The sequence below is a fragment of the Tiliqua scincoides genome, chromosome 7 (genome assembly GCF_035046505.1).
Source record: "Tiliqua scincoides isolate rTilSci1 chromosome 7, rTilSci1.hap2, whole genome shotgun sequence".
Taxonomy (NCBI): Eukaryota; Metazoa; Chordata; class Lepidosauria; order Squamata; family Scincidae; genus Tiliqua; species Tiliqua scincoides.
Window position 1 is genome coordinate 63,807,127 of NC_089827.1, and position 16,149 is coordinate 63,823,275.

A 16,149-nucleotide genomic window follows, 5' to 3' on the forward strand; every position below is an offset into this window, starting at 1 on the left:
GATTCTCTCCTCCTGCTGCAATATCTGTGGTCTTTCTTGCAAGGATCATGTCAAAGTCTGCCCCCCTAGTATTCCCTCTAGGTGCCCACATCCAGGGTACCCCTGCCCAGGATACCTCCCTTTGGAGTGTCAGGCTGTCCTTTTTCTTCAGCTACTTTCTTCAGCCACTGCAGAGGTGGTGATCTCTCTAGCTAGAACCTGTGTTGTTGGTGATGGGTGGGAAGTGAATATGGAATGGATTCATATCCTTAAAAATCATCAAGCACACCTTCATTTGGGACCATCCGGACTATAAAAATGCTGTATCTTTTTCACAAGCAACATTTTCTGCTGTTTTTGACTCACAACTAGATCACATATTTCACCCAGTTTGGAGTCAATACATCTGTGTGATGTCAGACATGCATACTTTTAAGGCCCCTACTACATTAAATTACATTAAATCCCCTGGGGGCTGGGGATAAGAATAGGCCCTCGGTTTGGCTGTACTTGTCGTAAGAGGCAACTAAACAGCCACCGGATAGATGGGACTCCTTAGCCTGGGAAGGCAGCTCATCTGAGAGAAGGAAAACTCTGATCCCAAACCTCCACTGCCTTGTGGCTACATCCAGTTATGGAAAAGGCTTCAGGAGTCAACCTCGAGGCAAAATCCGGAGCCGGAGTCCCTGAGGCAGTTCATGGCTGAACACAGTCACATTCTGGCAACTCCTGCGACGCCGCTGGAACCAACCATATTGGCCTCTGCCTTTCCATTGGACCATTTCAGCAATGTGGAGATGCTGCATGGGAAACAGTCTATCCTCCATATCTACTTTACCCAGGCTTTGCGCACTGGAGAGGACACTGTTCCAGAACCACCATTCAGAGCGCGATACCATAATCTTCCGAGACTGAAGGATGCCAACAAGTACATTAAGAACTTCACAAAGGTCCAAAGTAGATTCTATAGCCCTGAAAAGAATCATACTGTTGTGATTTTACCATACCCTCCTGTCTCTCCTCCCACCCACCCACCCACAGATTGACAGGGGAAGAAGGATTGTACATTCGGGTTTTGTTGTTGTTGCTGCTGCTGCTCTCTAGCATTGCTAGGGGGTGCAGGCCACATCAGGTGATATGCACACGGGGTGACACCACTATTGGTCAAAATGTTTTAGACCTTGGTATTTTCAAATACCATCATATCATACACCACTCGATGCACAATTTCATACATAATGTCACTAAACAAACCGCATTGAAATCTCAATTCTGTCAAAAGCTATAGCCAAAAAACTAGTGGGGGCAGGGCAATGGTACATCACGAAGTCCTGGTGTTGCCCCGCCCACTGTATGGAAGGAGGTTCATCATGGGGGTGACACACTGGCCTCCTGCACTGGGTGACACAAACTACTGACACCACTACCACCGCTTCAAGTCCAGCCCTTGCACAGACAGGACATGGTGTGTAGGAATCACTGGGAGAAGTCATTTGCAATACACAATACTGTATACTTAAACCACTATGTTGTTAGCTAATATGGTATCTGGCAAGTGTTGCCTTGCACATCCCTGATCTTGGAAGCTAAGCAGGGTCAGGCCTGGTTAGAACTTGGATGGGAGACTGCCTGGGAATACTGGGTGCTGTAGGCTTATACCATAGTCTTTCAAGACTGAAAGCTGCCAACCAACCAAACTGGTATGATACGCTTTTTTGAGATTTTGTTGGTCATTTTTATGGAAACGTTTTTGTTCATCAATATCAAGACCCTTTTCATTACAGAAAAGAGACACAATGCATTGAGAAGCAATTCACAGGAGTGTTGAATGGAGTGCCCCCCCCCCAAAAAAAATCTTTTTCCACCTTAAACTGCAAGATATGGTGGAAACATAACATATTCAGAGTTTGTCAGAATAACCAGGGGCATAGAATTCAAACAGCAAGAAAAGTAGTCACCAAAGAAACAGCAACAGAAAAATGTGAATTCTTCCGATCTGGGGGAGTGCATGCATTCATACACAGAGGGAAAATCTAATCCCTCCCCACCATGCAAAAGCACACGTTAATGAATCCTTTTAATTGAATGAGGGAACTATGAGAATGTAAGCCAATGTAAGGCATAGGATAGCCCTGCCCTCTGCTGGAGATAAAGCAATGATTTTTTTAAAAGGAACAATGGTTGGCAACCTTCAGTCTCGAAAGACCGTGGTATAAGCCTACAGCACCCAGTATTCCCAGGCGGTCTCCCATCCAAGTACTAACCAGGCCTGACCCTGCTTAGCTTCTAAGATCAGACGAGATTGGGCATGTGCAGGGTAACATTTGGAGGCAGAACTAGGTATAATTTTAGAATTAAGAAATAGTCAAATGAGAAATGACAAGAGCACGGAAAGGCTCTATTAAACAAAACAGTGTATATAATGGGAAGGTCTTCCATGGATAATAACATGTTTTTTATCTTCCAACTAAGTACCAGTTCTGCAACTGGTACAAAACCCTTGAAAGTCTATGAGCCAGTCTGTGTGTTTATGAGCCCAAGAAGCTTTATAGAGATTGTCCCAAGTCCTATTTAACTGCAACCTATCCTAGATGTTATAAAACCTCCACTTAAGGACTATCCTTTCATAGTTACATTTCTAGTTTCCGCAGCAGTCTTTGGAATAACCAACCAGAAATTATTTCTAGCCCATGGCTTGTATTCTCCAGTGATGGATGTAGTGACATCAAGATGATCTTGCTCATTCTTTTCCCCACAGATAGCGATAGACATCTGTTCTCCCAGCTGAAGACATCTCAGGTGCAGAACCCTGTTACTTAGTCCAGAATTATCTAAAATGCAAGGAATGCACACAAGCCTTCCCTCTCTCATGCACAAAGGCATCTGCACTGCCTACACCCTCCATGCACGTCTAGTATGCAAGCACATGCAAAAAAAAAAAAAATCACACATGATTCAATTATATAATAAAGAATCAAATTTAACTACGCAAGGAATCTAATAATGTCCTCTTGTCTTGGAACTCTCACAGATCATAATCAAATATTTCTTTACTCAGCGTGCGGTTGGTCTGTGGAACTCCTTGCCACATGATGTGGTGATGGCGACTGGCCTGGGCGCCTTTAAAAGGGGATTGGACAAGTTTCTGGAGGAAAAATCCATTACGGGGTACAAGCCATGATGTGCATGCGCAACCTCCTGATTTTAGAAATGGGTTATGTCAGAAGGCCAGATGCAAGGGAGGGCACCAGGATGAGGTCTCTTGTTATCTGGTGTGCTCCCTGGGGCATTTGGTGGGCCGCTGTGAGATACAGGAAGCTGGACTAGATGGGCCTATGGCCTGATCCAGTGGGGCTGTTCTTATGTTCTTATCAAAGAATGCCCCCCGTCAGCAGCAGTGTTCTGTTGACATGTTCTTCTGAGTTGGACAGATAAAACAAAACTCTTGATTCTGCCCAATGTTGTTGATAACCTTTCCAACACTTTTTAATCCTAGGAATGTATACCAAGTGGTCAAAGCAGTTGACCAAAAAATGATGAGAATAAAAATCAGGAACACATTTATACAATATCTATAAATAAGGAAGCCACATTAAAAAACCCAATAAAAAATTAGAGTTGGGAAGGCCTTACCAAGTATGTTATGAAAATTGTGCTGAAAGACATCACAGAAAGTGACTCCCCACAATGCAGGGCAATGTGCCAGCCCAATCCTAATCCCTGCTGGTACAGGCAGGCCAATGCTGTGCTGAGTTGCCTGGGAGTGGGGACAGGATCTGGCCTAAGTGCTGGATCCTGCCTATGGGTCTGCCTGCCGTCCCCCAACCTTGGAATGCCCCTGTTCTACCCTACCACCTCCCCAAGCCTCTGTACCAGCCTCACTTGGCTGGTGCTCCCTTACTGGTGCGCTGGCTCCGCGGGGCTTGTGTCGATCTCTGGAGGCTGGCACATGGACGTGCACTGGCCTCTCTCCTCTCCCAGTGGTGCAAAAGTGCTTTATGGCACTTTCACAACACCCTCAGGCTGGTGCAAAGGACTTGCACCAGCCCAATGGCCTGTAGGATTGGGCTACAAGATCATTAACATCAGCTGGCTTTTCAAATATGCTTAATTTTTATGATATGATTCTGCTTTTCCTGGTTTGGGGTGAGAGTATCTGTTTGCAAGTTCAAAACATTTCATACACATTATTTTAGCACTTCTCACAACAACCACAGAAGGAATGCTAGTGTCATTATCAGCGGCATAATGCAGATTGAGGAACTGCTAAGGCATAAAGATAGTCTATCTAAAGGGCCTAAGTCCATTTTGCATGAAGGTACATGCAACAAAACCCCAAATGGTCAGGATTTTCCCCCCTCTCTTTCTTAAAAGACACAAAATACAAAAATAGCTTCAGGACTAGAAAGCCAGCAGAGAAAAGGGTCGTTTAGCCCACTGGCATAGCTAGAGGGGGTATAAAGCACTGCGTTTTGCAGGGGGCCTCCTGCATCGTGCAAGCGACCCCTCCCCCTTGGAACCATTCTGGGCACGGGGAGCAAAAGCATTCACCTCCATTTGCTCCCCTGCCCAGAATGACTCTGAAGGGGAGGGGCTGCTTGTACAATGCAAGGAAGCTCCAGGTTTAGCCCTTCTTATTTCCGCAGCTTCTCTTCTTCAAGTTAAGTCCCCTCTGTTGCTCTTCCATCTTACTAAGTTCCAAATCATGTTTTTCCTCACTAACATGTGCTTGAAACTCTGTGGGAAGAAAAAGAGCTTGGAAACAGTTTGAAATGGGAAAGCGGTGAGCCTAGAAAGGGTTAAGCATCCCTTCTCCCCACAAAGCTAATTTGCTTTTTAAAAAGGGATGATCAGGATTTAGTTACACGTCTCTGCAGGTAATGTTTAGTTAGACCCATCGGTCAAACTTAGGGCCCAATCCTATGGGCCTCTAGCACCGACACTGAGCTGGCGCTGTACTGGCGCTGGATGTCACAAATGTGCTGTAAGGAACGTCCACGGCACCCAGAGAGAAGGGCTCGCCAACCCAGCACCAGTTCGCACTGGGCCGAGTGTCAGATGGACACTTCTTAGAGCAAGGGAAGAGCTCCAGGCAGCAGTAAGGACTTTTGGGGTGGAGGGAGGCATTCTGGAGCAGGGGGAGGAAGGAACTGGGGCGGAAAGAGACTGGGACCAGCAGAGCCCTGTTCCGCTGTATCCTATCCTCCGTATCAGGCTGAAAAACCCAACATGGAGATTCTCAAATCTGCTCCAGCACAGAAGCCCCACTGTAGGGCTTGGGACTTTCTTTTGGGGGAGGGGACGAAAGTCCCCTTCCCCCAAGGAATCCTCCGGCAGACCTGTCCATGCCGCTGGATACAGCAGTAGCCATTTTGGTGCCACAGCACCTGGTGGCACTGCCAAATATAGGATTGGGCTGCCTGTGTGCATTTTTAACAATAGATTCACTAGTCTATCTGCTCTTACTGACCACTTCTAGATTGGTCATTACATTATTTTTCCCATGTTCCCCCCTGCCTTTTTGCCTGTTCTGAGCCATCAGTTGCTGTTTCTGCTTAGGCCATCCTCATCTTTGATTCTAGCCTTCTTGTTACCTCCTGGAGCCAAAATATAGTCCAAACCAGTTAAAGATTACCCCTCAGGACACATGGTTAATATTCCTTTAACTACAGAGGTTCTTGGAACCGAGTTAAATGAAGCAATAGTGCCATCTGATGACAGTTAACAGCAATACACAAGTCAATGCTATTTAATTGCAACATTCTAATTAAAACTCTGCACTTCAGTAGGATGTTATCTAGTTTAATACTAAATCTTTGGAGGTTTGCCAGTACAGGAATAGTAGCCAAACGAGAGATATACACACGACACATAAAAGAAGCGCATGTCTTCTCGCCCCGTCCCCACTGCCCCCAGCACTGAAGCCCACAAATGAAATATCCAACAGACACAATTAACAATGAGCACTTCGGATAATTAAAATGATCGTTGTCTTCCCCAGTTACAATGTGTGACTGACATAATGGTCTAAAAAGACTTTAATTTACTCTCAAAATAGAATAGCCTGCTACTGCCTGTCCTAGAAACCTGTCAAATCAAAGCTTCAGCGCACTCAGGGCCAAACAGCACATTCACCTCACAGTGTTCTTAAGAGGCATGCATGCAGCTGGGGGCTTGGTGTTGGCAGGGTACCAGAGACCCAAGTTGTGGTCACCTCCCTGCTGTGCTTGTAAGAGGTGATGCCCAAAAAATGGAAAGTGTCTCTTCCACAAAAAGCAACTGTGGGGAGTCCAGTTCTCCTCAGGACCAAAGAGCACAGGGAGGGAGTGAATTACTTTTCTCCCCCAAGCTGTTTTCCTGCCTTACATTGCCCTCCAAGGGGGCATTTACCTCTTCAGGCAGACCTGACCATCCATGAGGCCAACAGAGGCAGTCACTTCAGGCAGCAAACCGGCAATATCCAGCTGCCCACTACAAATCTCTCCCTCACTCTTGCTTTTCCGTTCCCTCCTTCTTTTTCAGGGAGTGGCTAGAGGAGAGGCGGGCACATGCAAGGGCATGCAGCATTTTGTGCACCACCTCAGGCCTCAGGATGTCTTGGTCTGGTCCCGACTCCAGCGCATGATTTGGAGTGGTGAAACGTACCAGGGGAAAAGTTCATCACCCACTCCTTGCAGGCCAGCATTCTGTGCGGTGGCATTCTGTGCGGCGGCAGTGAAGAAGGCCAATTCTATGCTTGGGATCATTAGGAAGGGTATTGAGAACAAAACGGCTAGTATTATAATGCCGTTGTACAAATCAATGGTAAGGCCACGCCTGTAGTATTGTGTCCAGTTCTGGTCGCCGCATCTCAAAAAAGACATAGTGGAAATGGAAAAGGTGCAAAAGAGAGCGACTAAGATTATTACGGGGCTGGGGCACCTTCCTTATGAGGAAAGGCTACGGCGTTTGGGCCTCTTCAGCCTAGAAAAGAGATGCTTGAGGGGGGACATGATTGAGACATACAAAATTATGCAGGGGATGGACAGAGTGGATAGGGAGATGCTCTTTACACTCTCACATAATACCAGAACCAGGGGACATCCACTAAAATTGAGTGTTGGGCGGGTTAGGACAGACAAAAGAAAATATTTCTTTACTCAGCGTGTGGTCGGTCTGTGGAACTCCTTGCCACAGGATGTGGTGATGGCGTCTAGCCTAGACGCCTTTAAAAGGGGATTGGACAAGTTTCTGGAGGAAAAATCCATTACGGAGTACAAGCCATGATGCGTATGCGCAACCTCCTGATTTTAGAAATGGGTTATGTCAGAATGCCAGATGCAAGGGAGGGCACCAGGATGCAGGTCTCTTGTTATCAGGTGTGCTCCCTGGGGCATTTGGTGGGCTGCTGTGAGATACAGGAAGCTGGACTAGATGGGCCTATGGCCTGATCCAGTGGGGCCGTTCTTATGTTCTTAACTACAATTCCCAGGAGGCCTTGCAGGTCTTCTTGTTATCAGGTGTGCTCCCTGTGGCATCTGGTGGGCTGCTGTGAGATACAGGAAGCTGGACTAGATGGGCCTATGGCCTGATCCAGTGGGGCTGTTCTTATGTTCTTATGAACAGGATATTCCCACCCTCTTCTGCTTTTTGTGAAATATGGTGTGCTTCTGGTGCTCAGCTGTCTCTCAAAAACGCATGTGGGCAAAGGCATGATTTGGACCTCGCACGCCTTCCAAATCTTGTTAAGAAAATGGATTCTAGCCATCACTCATAGTCAGAACTAAAAAAAAATTCAAGAGACCAAAGGGAACCAATAGAATGGGAAGGATAAGCATTCATTTGATTGCTGTGTGTTTGAAGTAGCACGTCTGAGAAGGAAACAGTTTGAAAGAACTGTGTCTGGAAGACCTTGGCATGCTGAAGAAATGAGTCCCATCTCTGACCTTTTGCTTCCCCTAGGCCTGAAACTGCCTCACCATTTCGCTCTCATTCATTACTTTGTCTCTTGCGGCCCAGAGCCACATGTTAAGCAGAGTCCTTCCCCCCTCCATCTGGGCCTCCACTGCCCTTCAGTTCTTCCCCCATTCTGTCTCCACTGCTTATGTGCCAATCTTCCCATTGTCCTGCTCATTTTTAGAGGCTATAATCCAGTTCATAAAGAGCCACATCACAACTATGTTCTGAGCAACACGTAGCACTACATCAGTGCTAAATAGCAATGGAAAGATTTTTCCAAACCTGAAGGAATCAAATGTTCCGTTATACATCCATCCCCCCCCCCCAAGCACAAGACTTCTTGAACTATGGCAAGACTCCTTTGTAATGCTCACACTGATGCACCCAGTGGATTCTTCTTTTCAGCTCTCCACCACCACCACCCCTGTAGAATTCGCAAACGATACACTCCAGACTCAGAGGCCATTTTAGCAAGAGTTGTGCAAGTCCACACTTACCACCCACTTGCTAGCATAAGTCACATGCAGAGGGCTCTTAAAACAACTTCTTTGGCTGTTGATGGTGCAAAGAGCATAGTACGTATCTTACTAAAGAGCAGGTGCCTATTTTATCTTATACAATGCACCAATGTGAAGATTTAAAGCTGAAACCCAACTCCATCTTCCATGGCTCTGAAGTTTCATGACTTCTAGTGCATAAGCAGTGATATTCAAATAGGGATGTGACATTTGAGGAACAGCGGCTTAAAAAATGGGTGTTTGCTTGGGAAAGGTTGATTGGAGCTCAGAGACCACTAATTCTCTGGTCTGGGAAACAAGGGCCCCTTCCGACCACAGCCTCCTAAGCGCCTGTCAACATTGTGCAGAATGAAGGTCTTAAAGGGCAAAACAGCAGCGCTGGTCACATGATTTGATACTCCTACAATAACATGTTCTGATCAAATTCCCTCACTCCCCCCCCCCCACCTGTGCCAGGCTTTCAAGGCATTCTATATTAAGCAACTGTATGCTTCGCTTTCAAGCAGAGGTTAGAGATATCCCTGCCACTTACATCATTGTTTCTATGGCAACTAAGCGTACTTCAGAAAAAGACCGCTTCTTCGCTTTGGTCCTGTTAAAATAAACAGAAAACCCAAAAGGATGGCACAGATGCTGGGAGGACATTGCGGCTAGTTCAGGGACGCACAAAGCCGCGGAACAGCAGAAAGAATCCCAGCTGAAGCCAAAAGCTTCTTTGTGTTTTCCGAAGCATCCAACACCATTTCTTATTTCTGCGGCTCCTTGGGCTAATTAAAAACAAAACAAAACAATGGCTTTGCCCCTTCCAAAAGTCACGTTACTATGGAAACAATAGATTTACTTGGTTAAGATATTGCTGCACTTCAGCCCTTGAGTGAGAAATGAAGTTAAATGGGAGAGGGGAAGCTGGCTACAGGGAGCTCAAACACAGATTGGCAGCGAAGGGGAAGATCACGGAGAATCTGCCACCCAGCCCTGCTGTACCTGAAGACATTTGACATACAGGAGGAGGGTTAGCATCTATGGGACAGGGGAGCAGGCAGGAAAACAGCACATGTCACTTCATTAAAATGTAAGCCTATTTAAAGCTGCCAGGTGCCCAGTACTGAGGCCTAGCTTATGGAAATACAGCCAGATGGGAATTAAGGTATTTAGGTAGCTTTAAAACTAGTCACATGGTCTTGAGGCAACCCAGCACCTTAATCCCCAATTAAACTCAGGCCCTCCGAGCTATGAAAACTACCTGCATGCTTGCAACACAAGAACACAGGGTAAAAGGAGTTGACATGAAGCAAACAAGCAGTCTCTAAGATTCCTGAAAACTATTCAAGGAGGTTTGCAACTTTTAAAGGTTTGCAACCAGGTACCTCCGATCCTCCTGATGCGGTACATTTTCGATAGCAATTATTCTGTATGAGCGCACTCCCATGGTGCAACAGTTGGTACTTGCTACACCACAGAATCTTCTTCATCAACAAGTTCCCTACCTGCATCTTACCCGAGTGGAGCAAAAATAGCGGTCACAACGTTAATGGGTCCCCCATCCAGAAATGAAGAAACATTGGACTTACTATGACTGCAGTGAAAGAAAGAAAAGCAAAACGGGCACAGGGCCTAGGAGTTAGTGATGGTCCTTCCATTGCTCCCTACTAGTCATCACCTACTGTCACTACCCAAGGCTAAGAAGCTCATACAGAAAGAGGCTACCTTAGGAAAGTTTCTGTCCCAGTGACATAAAAAGCCTCTAAATCCAAGGGGATCCGCTTCAAAAACACACAACAGCAGAATATGAGGTTCTGGGAAATGTGACAGCCCACCCATGAAGGAATGTGGACCAGGTAAGTGAGGACCCAATCCTATCCAGTTTTCCAGCGCTGGTGCAGCTGTGCCAGTGGGGCATACACTGCATCCTGTGGGGGGAGGCAGCCAGAAGCCTCCTCAAGGTATGGGAACATTTGTTCTCTTACCTTGGGGCTGCATTGCAGCTGCACCGGTGCAGGAAAGTTGGATACGATTGGGCTCTAAAGCAGTTATAGATCACAAAGTAGTTTATTATGGGGATGAAGGAATGAAGTAATTACTGGAAGGGATTTTCGAAGGGATCAAAGGAAAGCACATATCACAAAACCAACAGGTATGACAAAAGGTGAGGCTTGAAAAAAGCTGGTAAGGAGATTAGAACGCAAGTAGCAAAATAAAATAAATTTCCCTGATGCATTTAACTGAGCACTGTCTCTGGTCTAGCTTAATTGTGTTCTTCCGTTGTAGTCCATTCACAGCTGTTCTCCAGCAATGAACACAGCAGTATACACAGCTGTCCTTCTGCAAGATCTTAAATGCCTTGACTTGGCGATATCATTGGTTCATTCAGCTGGGTGATTTATGATCAGCTGGTACTTCTACCTGCCCTTTGATCTGATCAAGAAGGCTGGGATATCTAAGCTGTTGCAGGCCAACACTAACTGCAAGGCTGGCCAAGATCAGGCAGCCAAACTGTGAAAGCAGGTAATCCTTACAATTATCTGGCTGCTTTGCACTGCAGCTTTCCTGCAACAGCGCTGAATTCAAAGCATCTCAGGATCATAGCTAATGCAGCAGGATGCCCCAATGGCTTTTATGAAGTCTCTGTGGGGGGGAATGGAAGGGTTCAAAAAGTGAGGGTGGGAAAAAGGCAAAAACAGAGGAATAACAGGTATTTTTACCACAGTGATAAGTGCTTTCTTCGCCTTGGTTGGCTCGCTCCTCCGACTCATGCCAGTCAGGCAGTGGTATGTAAATGAAGCAGATCTTAAGTTGTTTGGGAGGTGCTATGCCAACTAGTAACAATGGGATGAACTTGTTGTGCCAAAGCTCTGACAGGCACTGTATTTGATGTACATTAAGAGCATGCCTTTCTGTATGAGCTTCTTAGCCTTTCACTTGGATGGGGAAGGTACCATCTGTCCACTGCAAAGAAAGTATGTATCTGACTAAATCCAATGTTTCTTTCTCTTGCTGGGGAGAAGGGCATCCTAGGACAAAAGCTGTGCCAATCGTTGGCATGTTCTCTTCCCTTGATGAGGTGCGTGGCACCTATTGCAGCACTTGTGCCATAAAGGCCACATCTGAAGAAGTTCTTAAATCCTGCCAAAAACCTCTTTTAGATATCTTATGCCCCCTTTAAACTGATTAGCCTCCCTTCTTCCCTGAGAATAACCCCAGTTCTGCAGAAAGCACTGCTGCACCCCACCACCAGGATAGCTCACCTGTTCAACCTGCAGAGGTCCTCCTTCCTCCCCTCTCCTGTCAGCAGCTTCTCTGGCCACTACAGCTAGACCTGGGTTCTCAGCAGCTCCTGGGCATGGCAGCCACGCACCAGTCATTTGGTTGGTTGGTCAGCCAGCCAGTCCTCTTTCATCCAAGTTCCTTCCTTCTGCTCTCTCAAGCTCTTTCCCTCCATACCCTTAACCACCTGGTAATGGTTCTCTCACCTTTATCCTCAAGGTCCTCATTATCCCTACTAGGTTGCAGCTGTGGGCCACATTTATTGCAGGTCAAGGTTTTAATCCTATACTGTCTGCACAAGGGGCCACTGTTGACACCATACCCTATGGGGGGTGGGGGAATCTTCCACAATTCTACCACCACTTACTTTGGCGTGACCAATGAAAAGAGACACTGAAGTCTAAGTACCTGCACTGCAAGTGTCTAGCAGTGGTGTGTTGATGTGGAAAGTCACAGAGGCAACTGCACTTTGAGCAGCATGGACAACTAGCCTATTTGGGAACCTGCATTCATATGCTAAGGGAATACATGCTATGATCCATTGGAACAAAGTTGTATTGGAGGCTCTTTTTCTGAGGTTAGATGGAAAGAGGGACTCTGATGAAAACTGCTTTATTCACTGGTTTGAAGAGGGAAGATGGGATCAAGAAGGAGAATGCTCCATACCACATGGCATGGTTGGCTCTCCCCAGCCCCTGCTCCCTTGCTATTAAATTATTTGTCACTAGCAGGCACAGAGCTGCTGGGAGCCTGCTGATTGGACAGATGACTGTTATGTGTATTCCTTCTTAGCTGGGCTGGAGGATTAGTTGGTAGCAGTTATGGCAGATTTTGCCCCAGAGAGCTTCTGGAGAGCAGGGGCACCAGTAGCTTCAGATAGGAAGGTAACAGGAGTGTCACACTCATGTGGTGGCAGCAAGCTAAATGGAATTCCCTGCTTGCCATTCAAGTTGCAAGGGGACCCCACTAGACTAGATGGGGCGGTGTTTTGCCTGTTCTTTTCTTGGTTCTCTTAGAGCCCAACCATGTCCCCGCACCCGCCCCCCCAATGCAGCCATGCCAAAAAGGAAAGAATTTTATGAAAGAATTCACTTCTGTTGAAAACCCCTTCTGCAGCACAGCTGTTAATCTTGTCCTTTACTTTTTCTGAAAGGCAGGGCAGAGCCTTCATGAAGTTGGCAAGGAATTACTAGTTTTAACCAACCTGATAGTTGGGAGAGGACATGTTCTTGTTTTCCCTGCCTCCTTCATGTTGGATGGACTTAGGACACCAGCTCCCAAACTGTGTGCCATGGTGAAATCACAGGGGTACTGTGGGATGTCTCCAGGGCCCTCTTTTTCCTGGCTCTCCTGTGCGTTGCCACCTTAGATTGTGCGAGCTCTTGCATGATGCAACATGGTGGCACCTGGGAGAGCTGGGAAAGGCCCCATGAAAGAAGGGTGCTGTGACCACTGCGATTTATTGGCTTAGGGCGCAATCCTAACCCACTTTCCATCACCAACATAAGGGCAACGCAGCTCCTAGATAAGGAAATGAACATTCCCTTGCTTTGAGGCCTCCGTGAGTGCCCCCCAACTGCAGGATGCAGCACACATCCCATTGGCACTGCTATGCCAGTTCTGGAAAGTGGGTTAGGATTTGGGCCTTAGAATATGACAGACATTATTCAAATATGACATCAATATAGCAGCAATGGTGACCACATTTGTCCATAGGATTGCATTGTGAGTTTATTTCAAGTTCCAACAGCTTTTCTGTGGGATTCCACCTCATTTCTGAGGGCTGCAGAATGGAGGCATTTCAGAACTGCAGGAGAGATGCACAAAGTAATTCGCTATTTAGTCTGAAGTTCTCCATAGATGTTTTAAGAGGTTCAGGGAAGGGAGGGAGAAATACACCTCCATGCCAGCTTATTGCCTGGGCTGTAAAAATGCACAATACAATTAAAACACAGTTTTTCATTAAGTTTGGCATGCAGTTATGCTGCTAATTTATAAAGTCAAAGTCTTACAGCATGAAACCAAAACAAAATGGTTTAATGTGTTGCTGTGTTGAATAAGTTATTCAATGTTTCCCTCCCTTTTAAAAAAGTTATGTAAGTTTTACATCCAGTTATCAAACACACATTTTTGAGTGCCTCACTGATTGCAATGAGTAAGACATCGAGCAAGGCTGAAGCTGAACAGTGCTTTACATACCGATAACACAAGGGGGAATGGAGGCAGACAAGTACTGTTTTGACATGAGTTATCCAAGTGTTTTGTATCCTCAACGTTTTGTATCCATCCTCTGCCCAACCAGCAAAAGCTGATTCATACACTTAGGGATTACTTCGTATCACCAATTCACAGTTTAAGGAATACCCTCCACAGTACAACTCCCATATGAAAAGTCTGTGTGAGCATTGCAGTTGTCATTGATTATGATACCCACCTACAGAGCCTCTGGTCTGTATTGTTAATCAGAAAAGCGAAGACTTTAATGTCACATGGGAAAATTGGCGTCTGAACATTCAAAGGGGAGGCGAAGAGCAACAAGCAACTCAGGAAAATTCCTTTCTACAATCCCCACCTTGCTGCAAATCCCAGAGAGGTAGCCATGATTGTTACAGTAAACACCAAAGAAAACTCTTGCCCACGTATCTCCAGCAACCCCCAAACACATATGACACAGATTTGGTAGAAATTAGGGTCATGCTTATTAACCAGACTATTAATGATAAATGCAGCAGGACCTTTCTAGAACTCTCTACCTCAAGCACAGGCACCTGTAAACGACAGAAGAGCATTTCTGTTATCCCTCTTCTTATACTGAGGCAAAACAAGGTGCATTCATTTGTTAAAAAAACTGAATGTTGAACTGGTATAAAAATTTATACATTCATAAACTTACATTAACATTTGTTTACTCAAGTATATACTGTGTTATACTGCAATTAAAGTAGTAGCATAGTCCTTGAGCTGAGCTACAGTGATTATGAAGAGCTGTCACTGTGTTGTCCACTAATACTGACCTTCACAGTGTATTTGTAGACAAATAACAGCTTTCATTTTTATGGTACTTGGCTTTTAGTTTGAAGTATGAATAGATGCCCCAAGCCTAAAATGTCCTCAGTAGTAAGGCAACTGAGCATAGTCACTTGGGCAGAATACTTTGAATGTAAATTACTGCAACACTGCTCATAGGCCCCATCTAAAGTCTTCCTGTGGTAAACATTGTACCTTAGATTACAGTAATGGAATATTTCTCCAAATACAAGATGAACGTTTGCCATTAACTTGAGGGAAATATCCATGTGAACTTTAGTCTTATCAATAGTTCAAAATAGAGTCCAGAGCACAGGGCAACCACTCTGTGTCAAGTGAAGCCTGAAAGTAGGGCAAGACCACAACCTTATGCGTGTCTACTCAAAAATGTCCCACTGTGCTCAACTGGGTTTACTTCAGGAAGGTACCTACACCAGTGGTTCCCAAAGTCCTCCTGAGGAAGAGGGAACCACCTAAGACAGCAGGGAGGAGGCAGCTAAGGGGGGCTGCAAGGACGGGGATGCACTTCCGGTTTTGTGGAAGTGAAGCATGATCGCTCCACTTTCACTTTTGATGAGCTGGGGAGCCCTGCAGACACTTGTGCAGGGCTCCCTGCACCCCAGGAAGGCTACTGCAGGGTTGGTGAGTGCATCCTAGTCCCTGCAGCCCCCCTTAGCGATGCGATCCTGGGGATTGCATCGCTGCCTTCCCCCCACCAAGACTTACTGTGGTTCAAACGTTCCCCGAGAGTTTGAAAACCACTGACCTAAGACATCACAGGGGCAGGGGGATTGCAGCAATGCGATTCCCAGGATCACACTACTGCTGCTGGGAAAAGGAGGAGGGTTTCTTGCTTACCTGAAGCCGGTGGCAGGCTCTGGGCGATGATTTCTGATTATTTCTTCATTTTTCAGACTTGGGGAGCCTGTCCGCCTCCACAGAGCTTCCCACACCCCCCAGAGCCCATCACTGGCTTCAGGTAAACCAGATAATCCCCACTCTTTCCCCAGCAGCAGCACAATCCTGGGTATCATGTTGCTGCAATCCCCCTACCCCGCTCCTGCCCCTTAAAGGTTGCTGAGTGCTTCCCTAGCTGGTGGGTCATGACCCACCATTTTGGGAACCAATGGCCTACAGCATTGCAGCCCAAGAGTGTTTACCAGCAAACTAGGGCAACCAGAAGGTCAGGTATATGGGTTTGGAGTTCCACTCTAAGTGAGCCAGTCATAAGAGTAAATACATCCTTTCAGCCACGGTTGCAGAGTAGATAGCATGCAGTTAAATCAAACTGACAAACACAATTATGACTGCCATTGCAGACTGAATGCTGGAAGGCAACAGAATTTGTGCCTGGAGAACAGCCTGAACACCAGACGGAAAGCCACAATATGGTAACGTTATTAACCAAACATGCTTACGCAAA

The 16,149-nt window shown here is 46.2% G+C and overlaps 1 pseudogene; it reads right to left on the minus strand.

Annotated features, from left to right (window-relative positions):
- Positions 1-2,194: 2,194 nt before the first annotated feature.
- LOC136658223 (5S ribosomal RNA) lies at positions 2,195-2,311 on the minus strand (annotated as a pseudogene).
- Between the last annotated feature and the right edge of the window lie 13,838 nt (positions 2,312-16,149).